Below are 17,574 nucleotides of genomic sequence, written 5' to 3'. Positions count from 1 at the left end.
CTTTCTTCCTCCTTCACATGTTTTCTCATTATTTTCTCACACTCTTTCACTTTTTCTTCCATCTCCCTTATTGGCCTCTCTTCCTCCATTATTTTCTCTCTCAAGAGTTTCTCCCAGTATCTCACTTTCTCTTCCATCTCTCTTAGATGTCTCTCTTCCACCGCTGCTTTTACCATTTCCATCCCCCTCTCCTCCAGTCCTGTCAGCTGGGCACCTTGTCTCTCTTTCTGCTTTTTCTTCTGTGTCTCCTGATAGATACTGTAGATTTCAAAACACTGTGTTAATGAGTGAACCCATACATTATAAATTAACCAAAATGCTGGAGAATCTCAAAAACAATCATAACCCCCACCCAAACACATAACATACCCCCTTCCCACACACACACAGATACACCCCCCTCTCCCACACACCCCATTACCTCCACCCACACACACACCAATACTGCCCACCCCCCAATTCATCACCCCCCCCCCCCTTCTTCCTAGGCAACAACAACTTTTTCTTCTTATTATTATTCCGCTCACCACTTTTTCCATACGCAATTTCTCTTGAACAGTTTAACTTAGAAACTTTGTTCAAACTTTGTAACGTAGGTCTTCAAACGGAGCAGGTTGCTATGTCTTTTCAACTTTGAAACTTTTATACTTTTTAAACTATTAAAGAAAAACTTTTTAAAAATCCCCATAGACTTAACATTGCCGATTATGACATCATAATACGGCCATTAAGCAATTAGAATCCAATGGCAGGTGTTCAGGCCAGAACCATATTAACGTTTTTCATGTGACGTATTCTAGGTTCTATAGCTTTGTTTACATCCACCTGGTAGGCAAGGGACAAGTTGAACCCATTGAACATCGTTGTCTGTAGCTGCCTCTCATTAGGCTACATCTCTGTATTTCAGCAATGTCAACATTTCAGGCATCAATGAAGGTGATGATGAAACGTTATCCCATTGTTCAATATTTGATACCCTGTCACAGGAACGTTATTTCGCTAAAATCGCCCTGATTTGGTGCATTGATCTGTATTGATAATGTTATGGGAGAACCTGCATGTAGCCTAGCCTAACTTTTTTTCTCTGTTCAAAACTCGGTTTACACGAAGACGATAGACTTTCTTAGAAGCTGTGAAATTTGGCCAGAGAGGAACATGTCTTCCCATTGAACTGAAAGTTGACACAAAATCAAACAATATTTGATCATTTAACTTGAACTGAACAGCGACAGGTTTTGGTAGGCAGTAGACTCAGCAGACGTTAAAATGGTAGCCTACATATGTGAGTGATAAAGTTGGTAGTGGGTAAAAATGGTAGCCTCAGAATGTGAGTGATAAAGTTCATTAATTGTATGAAACTTTTTTACTAGTTCATTGCAGCATCGGCTATATTAGGCTGTTATGCTAGCTCAGCCTTTAAATATGCTATTTTAGTCATGTGGACTTGATTAAACGGGTAAAGATAATTCATAAACTGCTTATTTCTTAAATGACTGAAGCAGTAGCCTAGGTTCAACAGTGGTGTTTGAGGATGCTGTGTTAAGTTCAGCTCAAAAAATCAGTTTATTTTGACACACTTTTGTCCACAAGCACGAATTTCACGAGACAAATTAGAACAAACTGTTCCGGTAAAAATAATCTTGCCATGTTTAAAATGCTGCACTTTTTCCCTTCATAGCCTATCTCTGGCAATTCATTTTTGGATGACTGTAGATAGTTGTATTTTAGCCTACGTCTTCGTAGACAGTAGGCTACACCATTAGCCATCTTGAGAATAAAAGACTTCACAGCTGCTAACGATCATCCTCCACAACCACGAGGATAGGTAGGCTAAATGGTCATTCGTTGCCTTTTTGCTTCTTATTGTAAAACCAACTGTTAGGGCCTACACAAGTGGTCGGCATCCCGGTCAATATTTGATATTAAAATTTTGAAATACAATTTTGAAGCTATTTGTAACTATGTGTAGCCTATGCAACCCGACTGTTGTAGGCTTGCCTACCGTGCCTTGCCTACCACTCTAGTTGTAAACAAACGGTCACATGACATTATGACGTAGGTGCAAAGGTAGAGTTGCGACTACTCCATTGACGCTAATGTTCCATTTTTTTTCAACAATGGCGGCTAATGGAAGCCTCAAATAGTTCCCAAAAGTTAACAATTTATAATAGCAGCACTAGTGCAGTTACAGACTGTTTGTAGCCAACATTTCAGACTCAGATTTACATTATTGGCTCATCCGAATAATAATAATAATAATAATAATAATAATAATAATAACAGTAACAACAGTAATAGTAGTAAAGTAATAGTATTAATAACCTAATTATAATAATAAACTATTTATGTATCGACTATGACAGCTTTTCTGCTGCTCAGTTTTTATCAGTTCCTTATCAAATAAATTAAAAGAGGCTAAAGCCCAATAAATGTGCCACACATAATAACCTAATATAAGATATGCAGCACTAGGCAACACCACAAACGAGCTGTCATTAAGTCTTTGTGTTTGTAGCCTACAACTTTTATGACTTGATGTGTCTTGGGCATTTAGCTTTACCATCATGTCAACATAGTTGTAATGTTATGCGCAATGCTCATCTAGGCTATGGATTTAAGTGGTTTAATTTTAAAAAGGGCAGCAAAAGTGGGATAAAGTGCAACTGCTTCCCCAAAACAATTCCTCCATAACTGTGGATTTAATCGTTTGATATGTGGATAACTTTCAGTGGACTAAAACATAAAAGGTAAGATTTTGTTATCACAAAACTAGCTGGTTTGGTTAAATATGTCGAAGCATATTTACAGCCAACTTTGTACTTGCAGCAGTGAAACTGAGTTTGTGGTTAACATTGTTGGTAACGTAAACGTTTCTTCAGTTAGGAGCAGGACTGGTTTTTTTTTAATTTCGCATTCATTTTCATTGGCAAAAGCTAGCCTAATATGCACGAGAAAACCTAGATTTGAGGGAGCTGCAGCTGTTAGCATCAGCACGGTTAACACAGCAGGGCATACTAGCCCAGTGATGGCTAGCCCAGTGATGAAGGATCGTGTAAAATCCCCATCCCCAGACTGATGATGCACGATCACTGATCAAATTGCTATTTTCTGACAAGATGCACACCATTCCCAGCTCACCTAAGCTCTTTAGCCTAGCATCTTAATGCTGTTCACAGCACGGTGAATGACAAACGATGACAAAATGCTGTTCATGTTTGTGAGTTCATGGTTATTTATCGGACTTACATGTCACGTTTTATATTTTATCCTATCGTCGCGGGAGAATAACAATTTTTTTTAAAGTTTTTTAACATCTCCAGTGTAATGTGGAGCATTACATAACAGGTGGGCATTCTAAGTTAACCGTAGCATTAGGCCTACCTATTTAGTAACCCCATGGTAATGCGAGTGATCATAATGATCACTCGGAAGTCTACCAATGAAGTGTGGAGATACATTGAGCCTCGTAAATGGGTGTAAAACAGTGATTTATTTGCATGGCTAGCCCGATGCCGAAGCACCACTATTGAAAAAGCTGTTGGTAGCATCAGCTAACTAGCGCCAGATTTTGGAGTGCAGGGGACAAGCCGAGATGGGCTATGAGACATACGTTCACACTTGGTATCATGTTTCAATACACTTTAGGTCAATATCACACCGGAATTCTCCTTTAATACATTCTAATCCATTGTCAATCACTTCCGGGAACTATTTGAAGTTTACATGAACCACGACCTTAACGAATTTTGAACACCCATTGTCGCAACTCTACCTTTATATGGCTCTGGTTCAGGCCACCTGCAGCCTCAGGCTTTAAGCATACAATCTGGGTCAATTAAAGGAACCGTATGTAAGAAATGAAATTCAATTAATCATAAAATGGCCCTGATTTGTCACTAGACATTAGGAAATCATGCTAATTTCAAATACTTATATCACTGACAACAGTAGTCCGGCCAAGATATCGTCATTTCAAAAAGTGAAGTTGCAGCCCTCAACTGATGTTGATGTTTACATATTTGTGTTTTAGCCTGATCCGCCACCCTCCACCTATCTAGTAATCACAAAGTCAGTAGCGTTTCGGCATCTGGGTTGCCAGCTCTGCTCTAGTTACCACATCTGCGGTGTACACCGCTCTACAGTATTTTGAAAGTGATTGTAGTACCGGTTTTGGCCAAAATCCTACATACGGTTCCTTTAAGACTACACACCCTATTCAACTGTTTCCTCTGCCCAAAACTGACTTTGCACTCATTCACTCCTCAGCACTCATGACCCACCCCCCCCCCCCCCACACACACACACCTACATGACTTTTAGCACTTTTACATCCCTCTCCCTATGCTACAGACCTTTTATTTATTTTCTTATTTCATCACACGTCAAAACACACACACACACACACACATATCTGACTTTCTCCAACTTTTGCACATCTCCATAGAACTTTTTATTTATTATTTTTGATTTCTCCTCCATCTATCTACCCATGTCCTTGATTGCCTAGCCTTTCTGCCCCCACCCCCATCCCCAACACACACACACAAAAAAACACACACACTTACATCATCACTGTCATCACCTCACATACATACAGCACACTGCTTGCTACAGTAAGCCTCCTCTACATGCTTGCTGCACACTGCCCCCCCCCCTCCCTACATCCACAGCACATTGTCTTCAGGATCTTCTCCAATACACATCCTCTACATACTTACAGCACACTGCCCCCACCTACCCACACACACACTACACACACACAGTCACTGCTCCACTCCCCTTCCGCCCACACACACATCTTCACTGTCATCACTCACATACATCATACATACAGTACTCTGCAATAGTAAGTCCCTTCACCATACTTGCAGTACACTGCCCCCCCCCCATAAATGCACAAATAGGCTGACACCAGACATAATTTCACTGCATTTCTTACTTCCAGTAACTATATGCATGTGACAATAAACTTCCTTGTATCCTTGTAAACTGTTTCAAAATAAAAGTCCTCACTACAATAATCCACTGTTAAACAATGTAACCCATTAAACTACTGAACTTTTTACATTCAACTTTTAAACGGTCTACTTTTAAACTATCATTAAACTATCTATCTATTAAACTAGCTGTCTATCAACAACTTTTAAACTATCTACATTCAACTTTTAAACTATGTACATTCAACTTTTAAACAGTCTACTTTTAAACTATTATTAAACTATCTATTAAACTAGCTGTCTATCAACAACTTTTAACTTGTCATCAACTATGTCAACACTTGTCATCAACTATGACTCCTACCCACTGTAGCTAGTTAGCATGGTTAACATTGCTAGCATTTTTAACAAAACTGCTAAAAATGATTAGCTAGGTTAGCTAAGTCACATGGTTAGCATAGTTAACATGTTAGCATAGTTAGCATAACTACTAAAAATGATTAGCTAGGTTAGCTAAGTCACATGGTTAGCATGCTAGTTAGCATAGTTAGCATAACTACTAAAAATGATTAGCTAGGTTAGCCAAGTCACATGGTTAGCATAGTTAACATTATTAGCATGCTAGTTAACATAGTTAGCATAACTACTAAAAATGATAAGCTAGGTTAGCTAAGTCACATGGTTAGCATAGTTAACATTGTTAGCATAACTGCTAAATATGAATAACTAAGTTAGCTAAGTCTCATGGTTAGCATGTTAGCATTCTTATTATTTTAGCACAACTGCTATAAATTATTAGCTAAGAGCTAAGTCACATAGTTAGCATTGTTAGCATAGTTAACAGCATTAACATTATTAGCATTTTTAAAAAACTGCTAGAAAACATTAGCTAAATTAACTAAGTAACTTGGTTAACATTATTATCTTTGTTAACATAGTTAGCATAACTGCTAGCAAACATTAGAGCCATTTAAACTATCCACCTATTTAACTATTCAGTCATTCCAACTATATTAAACCTCATCTACCTAGCAAATAATTTAACCATATAAACTATCCACCTATTTAACTGTTCAGTCATTCCAACTATATTAAACCTCATCTACCTAGCAACCAATATAGTTTGTTTTTTACTCTGTATGATATTTTACCTCATATTTTTGCATTTTTCATGCACTGTATTTCCTTCAGGAAATGCTTTTCTAGTTACAGTGCATGAAAATGCACTGTACTGTTCTTCCTAGGCAACTTCTTATTATTCCGCTTACCACTTTTTCCGTACGCAATTTCTCTTGAACAGTTTAACTTAGAAACTTCGTTCAAACGTTGTAATGTAGGTCTTCAAATGGACCAGGTTGCTATGTCTTTTCAACTTTGAAACTTTTATACTTTTTTAAAAATCCCCATAGACTTAACATTGCCGATTGTGACATGATAATACGGCCATTAAGCAATTAGAATCCTATCCTTTAAGCCAGAGACGGTTGATAAAGCGAGACGATTCATAAGAGGGTAAATTCTGGCACGTTGTGACGTGGGGTTCGAAGCTGTCACGCCCATTTAGGAGTCTAGCGGGAGGTCTAGTGTCTATGTATTCCTATGGGAGAAATGAACATTTTCACGGAATGTGACCAATCCCTTAGCCCTACATTCAGCAATGTAAGTTTTGAACCCATTTTCTAGAAGCCACGTCTCCCTAACATTCCGACATTGAAATTGTAATTTCCAACGAAACAAATAAAGACAAAAATAGCTTTGTTCGTGATCTGTCACTGTCTCCTCAAAGCTCTGGTGCACAGCCACCTGTTCTCAGAGGCTCTAAACTCAGAGATGGTTGATAAACTAACCTAACATATTTTTTGCTAGAACTAGTAGACTACCACAAAGTTGCTGAACATATGTTACTTCAGGTTTGTTTGCAACAATATATAAGTTTAACCAAAGTTCTTAGCTGCTAGCTAGCTAGCGAACATTCCCATTCACTTTCAGTTTACTGTGCTAACGTTAGCTAGCTAGCTAGCTAGCTCGGTTAACGGGGCAAAATGAAATTATTCATTCCGTGTCCGAAAGAGTGTTTCATTGGCATCACACACAAACAATGACTGTAAAATAGTATACAAAATTATATGTATATGTTATTATTGCTTATTAAGAGAAAAGTTTATGTTTTGACACGCCTATTTAGGAGTCCGGAACTAGTGCCATTTCGTTCCATTGGTGAATCGTCTTATGATTCATCTTAGTTAAGCATACAATCTGGGTCAATTAAGACTACACATCCTATTCAACTGTTTCCTCTGCCCAAAACTGTTTCAAAATAAAAGTCCTCACTACAATAATCCACTGTTAAACAATTTAACCCATTAAACTACTGAACTTTTTACATTCAACTTTTAAACGGTCTACTTTTAAACTATCATTAAACTATCTATCTATTATTATTATGTTTTATATTATTAGTATTATATATATGTATTATATTATTAGTATGAGGTTCCGGCGCCGATGAGAGAGGCAGCCTGTCGAGGTAGCTCCGTGTCTTTGTGTTTTTCTTACCGTCTTTTTTTTACTTTACTTCGCAACTTTTTTGGATTACGCACTTTGAGGAGTGTTTTCATTCTATCCTATGGATATGGATCTATTACAATGCTCCAGTGGCAACAAACTTGTGTACAAAAGGAATCAGCTGCTTGCAATACGACGGAATGCTGGTAGGATTCACATAAACATCCCGGAGGAGCTGTGGTGCTTTCGGAGGTGCAGAGCGGGAGTTAAAGTGAGCACCTTGTGGGAATATACAAATATTTTTTTAATATGTTTTTCTTTATTCTCCATGATCCCTTCTTTTTAAAAACACCAATTTGACTTGTCTTATGAAAATCTTTCTTTTTTATTTTTCACCCTGAACATGGGCAAAATGCCCCATTGACATCAATATGCTCTAAACTGGTTTCAAACCTACATTACTGGCAGAGATTTTTATATCAGTCTAGGAGATCATGTATCTGAAAAACATGACTTGCCTTTTGGTGTGGCCCAGGGGAGCTGCCTTTGTCCCCTGCTATATTGTATATTTCTGTGGAGCCAACTAACCCAGATGGCCTTTGCTCCCTCACTGCATGCCTAACCTCCATTAATCAGTGGATGAGCAAAAACTTTTTGAAACTAAATGATGACAAAACAGAGGTACTTCTGGTTGGACCAAAACTAAAGCGAGATATTATTCTTAGTAATCTGGGGAACTTGGCACACCAGGTTAAACCAAAAGTAACAAGCCTTGGTGTCATCTTAGATGCAGAGTTAAGTTTTAAGCCCCATATCAGTAAAGTTACTCAGACAGCCTATTTCCACTTGAGAAACATTGCCAAAGTGCGGCCCTTTTTAACTCAACAAGATGCAGAAAAACTAATTCACGCCTTTATCACTAGCAGGTTAGACTACTGCAATGCACTTTTCACTGGTCTTCCCAAAAAACATCGAAAGAAATTGGCACTCATACAGAACTCTGCGGCTAGACTTTTAACTAAGACTAAGAAGAGAGAACACATCACCCCTGTGTTGGCTGAACTGCACTGGCTCCCTATTTCCTATAGAATTGATTTTAAGGTTATGTTAATTACTTACAAAGCTCTGAATGGCATAGCACCTTCATATATCTCTGAGCTTTTAATATCTTATCAACCACAAAGTAAACTTAGATCATCCAATTCTAATCTTTTAATCGTACCCAAAGTGCTCCACAAACAAAGTGGAGAAGCTGCGTTTATCCATTATGCCCCCAAACTATGGAACACCCTGCCTCTGTACATCAAGCAGGCGAGTTCAGTAAATATTTTTAAAAAAGATCTGAAAACATACCTGTACAGGAAAGCTTTTAGTTAACTCATCTTATCCTGTAGACTACATTTTCAGATTATTCTACATCTGCTACTATTGGAGGGCGCAGCCAGCCAGAAGCAGATGGGCTCCCCCTATTAAGTCAGGTTCTGCTCAAGGTTTCTTCCTGGAATATGGGAGTTTTTCCTTGCCACAGTTGCCATATGGCGTGCTTGTGGGGGGTAAGAGGGTTAAGGCTGCCAGTCTTATGACGTCATTTTCTATATTTTTGATATGTTGCTGAGTAGATCATAAACAGCAAAGAAAAGTGATTGATAATGACTGACTGACTATCATTGTGTTACATGCTTCAAATGTAAAGCACTTTGAGCTGCATTCTGTGTATGAAAGGTGCTATACAAATAAAGCTTATTATTATTATTATTATTATAATATGTTTTGTGTAGAGTTACCACAGTGCCACCTGTGGTTGTATAGAGTAACCTGTGGTAGCTCTATACAAAACATATTGATCTCAATGGTGCATTTTGCCCATGTTCAGGGTGGAAAGTGAAAAAGAAAGATTTGCATAAGACAAGTCAAATTGGTGTTTTTAAAAAGAAAGGCTCATGGAGAATAAAGAAAAAACTATTAAAAAAATCTTTGCATATTCCCACAAGGTGTTTGGGTGCTCTGAAAATGAGAACCAAAATGATTTTTCAGACTTGTAAGGTTTCCTGTTCAGACCCTGAAGGAATTTATTTTCTGTTCATTGCTTTTTGTGAGAGTGTTTCTACTTATCTCAGTAAGGAAAATAAATGAAGAGTCTATGTTGAGTACAAATATGTCTTCTGAAAGCCTGAACAGAGCCCAGCCAAAAACTCCAATAAAATTTGTATCAACTTTGAGGGACAGCTATGACCATGCAGGATTATCCAGACCAAACGTGACGATTTTGCTACATACTATTCCTATTTATGTACCAGAATGCAAAATATGAGCCTCCTACATGGTTTAGTTCTTGCGCTGTGGGGCTTGTGAACTTTGAAAAAAAAAAAAGCTGAACAAAATCGAAAAAATAGTTAGCATGCATGCATGTTTAACAAAGCTGCTAGAAAACGTTAGCTAAGTAGCATTGGTTAGCTTGTTAGCATTGCTAGCATAGTTAACATTTTTGGGTCAATGACGTGACGCTCATTTTTTTGTGTACATATGGGTTACATACATTTAAAATTGTTAAAATTTAAAAATAATGTGACAAATTATTTTCAAATATCATTTTCATCAAACCCTAATCTTAAAGTTTTGGATTTATTTAATTTTGAAAGAGTATTAACTGAATTTGGGTAAAATTGTCAACACGGAGTAACCACAAAAACATGAACCAAATAATTACACTTGCTGAAAAAAATGTGAAATTCTCTCCAAAATCCCTTCTAAAATAATCTGGCATGATCTTGCACAAGAACCTTTCTATATTTAATACAAGTATTGAAACCCTATTGTTCTGAATGTTTGAATTAATATGGGGAATCGTGTCTGTCACATCAACCACTTAAAATGTCAAGTGGTGTAACCACCATTTAAGGAGTAATTTTGTATGAATTATGTCAGAGAATCATGTGACAGGAAATTATGTCATAGAGAAGGACCCTTCAAGACCCCAACTGCTATGAGTCAAGGTTAGCAACTCTCTTCAAGTAACATAATAGTGTTTTTAGGCCATGGCCAGGCAAGCTTAGGTTACATGTCAAATGGTATGACCTTTTAAAAATGTTGATAAATCATAATAATCATAAAATATTCAATTTAATGTAAAAACTGTGTTTGCATATTCACATAAAGGTGAAGTGTGTACATAGTTGTCCATAATAATGCCTGCAAATTTTGCTTTTAAATAGAAATGTCAAATGGTGTAACCGGTTACACCATTTGACTCTTTTCTGTTTGATCAGATTCAGGGCCAAGCGTATGTAATTTTAGGTGCCAATTATATTATTTTTATCATTTAAATAGTGACTAACTGTTTAGCATGAACAATAGCTTTAAAAGGGTTTAATTAGATTGTAATTTAAGCGATTTTTGAAATGTCAAAGCTTTTCATTTTAAATTTAAACTTCCATAATATTTTTTTAATATTTTATTATGATGTATGTAAACAGTATGTTCAAATTATAAATAAATAATATAAATACATTTATTACAGTATATATAAAATGTACCTCTTGTCCCCCAATGGATGCCACTTACAAGCAAGAAAAACTTGTCTCGCCAAATAGAGTGCATGTGAATGCAGATCCTGCTGTTGGTTGGTTGTTAAGAAATGATCATACCCACTCTTTCACTCACTCTTATTCTCTCTCACACACACTTTAGGCCCTAATTTAGCAATATAAAATGCATGGTCACTAGCAAATAGCGTAAATACATTTAGGGGTTTGTCCAGTCCACATTCGGGGTGGTTTTGTTATCAAACGTCAGGTGCCTGGCGCAAAAAGGTGGTTCTTATGTTTCTTAATCAGTCATGGGTGTGTTTTGGGCTTAACATCCTTTAAACCAATGAGGAGGACATCTGTCATTCCGTTTAACAGCAAGCAGGGCAACTTCAAACAGTGCATCAGTATTTTGATAGTCAGCAGTGTATTTGAAGGAATCTGCTTGTACGCAAGACCGTATGGAACAGGTATTCCACTAAGCCATTTTTTACTAAAAACCGAGTAGAGTATAGGCTACACACATCTGCACTTGTCTATTAATTAAACATATACTGTAGGTAAAGTGAAACTAACTTCACTGTGGTGTCATAGTCAATGACAAAACAGTTATACACAGTTAATTACTTTCAATATTGACTGACAATGGGTTACCAGCAAAAACATAGCCTGAAAAAAGCAAAACTTCCCACTATAATGTTCGAATGAATAAATAACCTAAGGACATTTATTCTGCAGAGGAATTGCTGCTTACATCTCGTGACAGTGCGTCTTCAGCTCTGTTTCATATGCACCTTTCGCTATAGACCAAGCTTTTCTTGGTCAGTGGCATAATGCTTTTTAGATGGTATAAGATAGCGATTTTTAGATTATGTGCCAGACCACACCTTATGTCGGTAATTGCCACACCCCTGGGCGCATTATTTAATTAAAGTGAAGTGTAAGATATGAAAAAATTTTGCGTCAGAATAATAATACTCTTTGCGCCAGGTTTTGCATCGCGAAAATATTGCCCTTTATTTCACTCTCTTTGAAAATAATGGGTATAGACTGAAATTGTATGAGAACTGAATTGAAATCAAATAGAACACAAGTTTCTTCATTGATGTTATGAAATGATTTGATATTTGATATGGAATATGATGAATGACATGAATACATATCAAAATATCCAATTCAGTTTACCTTGATGCCTATTTTCTGTGTCAATTTCTTGTCCTATTGCTATAAACGTTTTATGGTCAATTGGTGTAACCGATTTATGTCAATTGGTGTAACCAGTATTTTGTCTTAAATACTAATAATGTACAAAAAAATTAATATGGATAATGATTTAATACTCTACTTTACTGTAATAATGGTTGTTTAAACCATTTTTACTCAAATGGTCAAAGAATAGACAGAAAACAAGATGTTTACAGCATATGGTCTTGCTCAGTACAATGAAAAACCCATGTAATTTAAATTTAGAAATAAATATAATAAAACATATTCTCATAGGATATTACAAAATAAACTAATAATTTCATGAGAGCAATTGCATGAACTCTAGGAGGTGTGAAATATTAGATATTTGTCATTTTTGTGGTTACACCATTTGACAATTTAACAGGCTGTTAGTTCTATCTTTTGTTAAAAAAATAGCATACACGTCATATTAAATAATATGAATACAACAGAAATACAAAGTATACACTTTAGCAAACCTCAGGCATGTTTTGTTTTAAAGGTTTAAACATATTTTTAATTTTCTCATCTTACCAACCCTTATCTGTCACTGACCCTTTTAGCAAAACTGCTAGAAAACGTTAGCTAAGTGGCATGGTTAGCTTGTTAGCATTGCTAACATAGTTAGCATTTTTAGTAAAACTGCTAGAAAATATTAGCTAAGTAGTATGGTTAGCAATGTTAGCATGTTAACATTTTTAGCAAAACTGCTAGAAAACATTAGCTAAGTAGCATGGTTAACATTGTTACCATAGTTAAAATTGTTAGCATAACTGCTAGCAAACATTAGAGCCATTCCAACTTTTAGTTATCGTCAAATATCTACCTATACAGCCATTAAACTATTTGAATATCAACATTCATTAAACTTTCAGTCTGTCAATGTCATGAGCTCTCTCTCTGCCTGGTAACACACGCTGATTGAAGTCTGATGACCTCCACCTGTTCCTGCTCTGCTCTGCCTCACCCTCGTTACCTACCAGCTGCACTGCATTCACCACTCATCATGCCCTGTATATAAAGCCTTGCTTTTCAGTCCACACTTGTCAGATCGTCTGCAACCAGCACCAGTTACCTGCCTGTTTTGGAAAACGCCTCTGACTCTTTGCCTGTGATCCCGGACCCGCTCGACTACTCCTGTGTTCTCCAGCCCCGGTAATCTTGACCTGCCTTCCGTCCCTCTTCTACGAATACCGCCTAGTCCTTGACTGTACTGCTGCTTCGTTTCAATTGCTGTTGTGTGTGTGTTTCTCCCAGGACTTCCCGGATCATCCAGCTCCTGCCATCGCTGTTCGGCTACTGGGGGAACACACACACGCAGACTCTTGGAACTCCCGTACCCCCCCGGAACCCCTGAAACCCCCATAACCCCAACCCTTAAATAAACTTTTGAACGTGACGCTTTTGTGGTCCTCGTCCTGTTTGGTGTCTGACAGTCAACAACTTTTAAACGATCTACATTCAACTTTTAAACGGTCTACTTTTAAACTACTTTTAAAAGTAGTAACTACTTTTATTAGCCTAAGCTATGCAACCACCATGTCCAGGGCTCTACACTAACTTTTTTTTTATTCAGGAGCACTTGTGCGCCCAAGTTAAAAAATTTAGGAGCACAGACAAAAATTTGGGCGCACAGTCAGTTCTGTACTTATATAATCTAACATTATACTGCAGCTAACAGTTAAACATGCCAGTGCACTACTGTAATTGCGAATATTAAGAATGACTGATAACATTTAGGCTACAGGAAACAGGATTTTAAAGATTGGTGCCTACTTTATTTTCAGTCTGTTCTATTTTCCTACATTTTGTTAATGTAAAATAATATAATACATTGCCATATTTGCATTTAGCCTGTTTAAGTATCCTGCCAAATGTAGGCTAATTTATTTATCCATCTATAGCTAATCTATACCTGTCAACACTCCCGTTTTTCCCGGGTTCTCCCGTATTTCAAGGTCATCTCCCGGCACCCTCCCGTTTTGTTATTTCTCCCGGAAAACTCACGTAATTTGCATGGCCATCAAACTTCATTTTAAAATAATTGATCCATTCATTTTTTCTATTAGTCTGACATCTCACAGGTTGCCAAATTGTGTATGAAATACACCCTACATATACACGATCACTTAGTTTCAATTTCAACCGTTCTGTCATAGGCTAAAACCTGGCAACCCAAAACCCAAATAAGGAAGCGGGTGCCGACTGCGCAGCCTGAGTCTCACCGTAAGCAAGCGGGCTAGTTGAATGGCCTACTCCAGAACTAGCTGTTGTGAAATTGTTGGGAATTTAATTGATTAACACATCACATAAACTTTTATTGAGTGTTGATACACTGAAGTTGTGCCCTCGGAACCAAATCTGACAGCAAGCAGCTTTGGCGTTTTGGAAGTAGGCTGCAGGCAGGCAGCTGGTGGATACATAACTGGCATGCGTAAGGTAATGATAAGGCAAAAGCAACGACCGAAATGCAGTGTTGAAACACGTGTATGAAACGTATTAAATATGCAAACACAGATCCGGTAGAAACACTGACCCACCCACCCCCCACCCTCGAAAACAAAAATCTCCCGTTTTTAGAAAGCTAAATGTTGACAGGTATGAGCTAATCCAAACATGCCCATGCACTGTAAAAAAAAACTCTCTGCGTTTACTTAAAAAAACAAGTCAACACATTTCACTAGCTTTTTTGAGTAATTTCAACTTGACAGTGAAGAACTCAAATAATCAAGTTAAATCAACAAATGCTCCCAACTTGAAATATCTAGTAATGCAAACTTAGTATTGTGAGTAAGGTGGACTTACAGTAGGTTAGCAACTCAAAAAGTCAAGTTGAATCAAGTGCTTTTAACTTGAAATATCTAGTAATGCCAACTTAGTATTGTAAGTAAGGTGGACTTACATTAGGTTGGCAACTCAAAAATTCAAGTTGAATCAAAAGTTCTTCCAACTTAAAAAAACAAGTCAACACATTTCACTAGCTTTTTTGAGTAAATTTTACTTGACAGTAAATAACTTAGATAATCAAGTTGAATCAACAAATGCTCCCAACTTGAAAATATATATAAATTCTAAATAACAACTCAAAAATCCAAATAGATCAAACAATGTTTTTATTTTTAGTCAGTTTGAACACCCCTGACCTACAGTACCCTCCAGAATTATTAGCACCTCTGCTAACGCTGACTAAAAAGAGGAATATTAAATCATCTTTTAGAAATTGATCTTAATGCCTTAAGTTAAAAAATGAGGGAATATCCAACATTTAAGGACACCAATTTTCTTTGTGAATGAATAATGATAATAATCATAAATAAATAAATAAATAAATAAATGTTCTTCCTTAAAATACAGGGGTCATAAGTATTGGCACCCCATGTCATGCAGGAGTCCGCATAGGTAGGCCAGTGCAGATAGAAGATCCTTGATGTCCTGTAGAACAACAGTCTCTTCCAGGACGATGGCGATATTGGTGACAGTGTCTGGCGCTTTCATGGCGAGGTCGTCTTCAATGACGGTCAAGATTCCAATTTCCATGCCTCTAGTCCTCCTCAGCATCTGCATCCTTGGTGGAAAAGCACAGAACTACATCACTAAATTTGCAAAAAAATAAATTAAAAGACAATGGTTCTCTGCTTGTGTGCCTTTTAGCGACCATCTGGTGCAACCAGGCCAGGACAGAAAATGTAAAGAGAAGGAGAGGAATGCTGGTGCAGCTCAGATGTCTTCTTAATTCTTTTTTTACTTAAGGCGAGACACTACAGGTGAATAGGGTAACATTTTTAACTAGCAGATATCACTATGAAACTTTCCCAGTAGATTACTTACATTAATATGAGAAAATAATGTATTACAAGTTTTCTGTAATTTAGTGTTTACATATGCAAATTAGGCAGTATCTAATAAAATATGCGATAATTTGCATACATTTTAAAACACGTTGAGTTCATCATTAACTGGTGCACCTACTGCATTTTCGAGTTCCCTAAATGTGAAGTGTTTGTGCTTCCTACTTTTGTGTGTCGCAAAGTTTTGTACATTGCCAATGCTATGGTCGCAGCCTACAAATGGACAAGTTATAACTTCACCACGACGTAAATGTCCTCCAAGATGTTTAAAAAAGTCCACTGCACTACAATCACATTGGGATGTACACTATTGATAACTGAATGTAGTTTCGACCTGAGGTGATTTGTCTTTTGCATGGTACCGTGCCAAATTAAATTTTAATGTAAGCTTACCTGAAGTCTTAAAGATGCACTTAGGGTGGAGGCAGAGCCAGCTTTTTCCCTGGTGACCATGATGAAGCCTGTAATGGGTCAGGAGGGTCTCTACATCCGGGTGAGAAAATGGACACTCCTTACATTGCATTGCAACAGAAGAGTCTGCAACAACAAACAAGAGTAGAAAATTATTATTTTTTATATAGGTTTGTAGTGCAGTGGACTTTTTTAAACATCTTGGAGGACATTTACGTAGTGATGAAGCTATAACTTGTCCATTTGTTGGCTCTGATCAAGCATTTTTTAAGGGAGCGCGATCGGCGAATGTGGGGTTGCCATTGTTTTATGTGCCTGCATTCTATTGACATATGTTGCATTAAAAAATTACATTTCCATTTATTTTTTTTCAACCTAGTAGTAGCAGCACTAGGTTGAAAAAACCTACTGTAGCAGCAGTTGCAAGACATTGCTAAAAACTTTGGGCGGGAGTGAGGTTTAATCAGGGGTTTAGCTTACTCCACAGTGAGCTAGCTATCCTCGCTGGCATCCAATACAAAGGTCTTTCTATAAAGGTGAATATTTTAGGAACATACATGTTTTCAGCAAAACGGGGAAATAGCTAACCAGACAATTATACTGATAATTGAGCTGTAGCAGCTACGGCTATCACTAGTTGTGGAATTAAGCTACTAAGATTAGCTAGCAGGCTAGCTTAGCCTAATAGCCATTATTTCAACAACACCACACTATTTCCAAGAACGTTCCTTGCTGACATCCATTTTACACAAAATTGTTCCTGAAAGTGAATGTTTTAGGAACATCCTTGTTCAGCATTACCGGTTATGTCTTCCCAGAACATTGCAAGCTTCTACCATTCACAGTCATAACTAGACATCACTAACGTTAGCTAGTGATAGCTGCTAACTAGACTGACTATCATAACAATTGGATATTGGATAAAACGAAATGCCTTACTTACCTTTGACAATGCTGTTGTCATTTGCTCCACGCTGCATACAGGTAGGGAAGGTGACTGGCTTCTGTCCTCCTGACAAATTCAAGCTGCAGCCCACAGGTCGCCTTGATATGTTAGGAAACAATGCGCTTGCGCCAACTTGACTAAGAAGTTCAGTGAACTTTGGGAAACTTCTCTCTTAT

General features: G+C 37.3%; 1 long non-coding RNA gene across 1 annotated transcript; it reads right to left on the bottom strand.

Moving 5' to 3' along the window:
- Positions 1–15,525: 15,525 nt before the first annotated feature.
- LOC121684633 lies at positions 15,526–17,521 on the bottom strand. The gene is made up of 3 exons (XR_006023160.1): positions 17,396–17,521; positions 16,435–16,578; positions 15,526–15,758 (listed from the first exon to the last, which is right to left on the bottom strand). It is a non-coding gene; the product is annotated as an uncharacterized LOC121684633 (long non-coding RNA).
- Between the last annotated feature and the right edge of the window lie 53 nt (positions 17,522–17,574).

This window comes from Alosa sapidissima, chromosome 15, assembly GCF_018492685.1.
Source record: "Alosa sapidissima isolate fAloSap1 chromosome 15, fAloSap1.pri, whole genome shotgun sequence".
Lineage (NCBI taxonomy): Eukaryota > Metazoa > Chordata > Actinopteri > Clupeiformes > Clupeidae > Alosa > Alosa sapidissima.
This window is presented reverse-complemented; position numbering and strand designations above follow the sequence as displayed.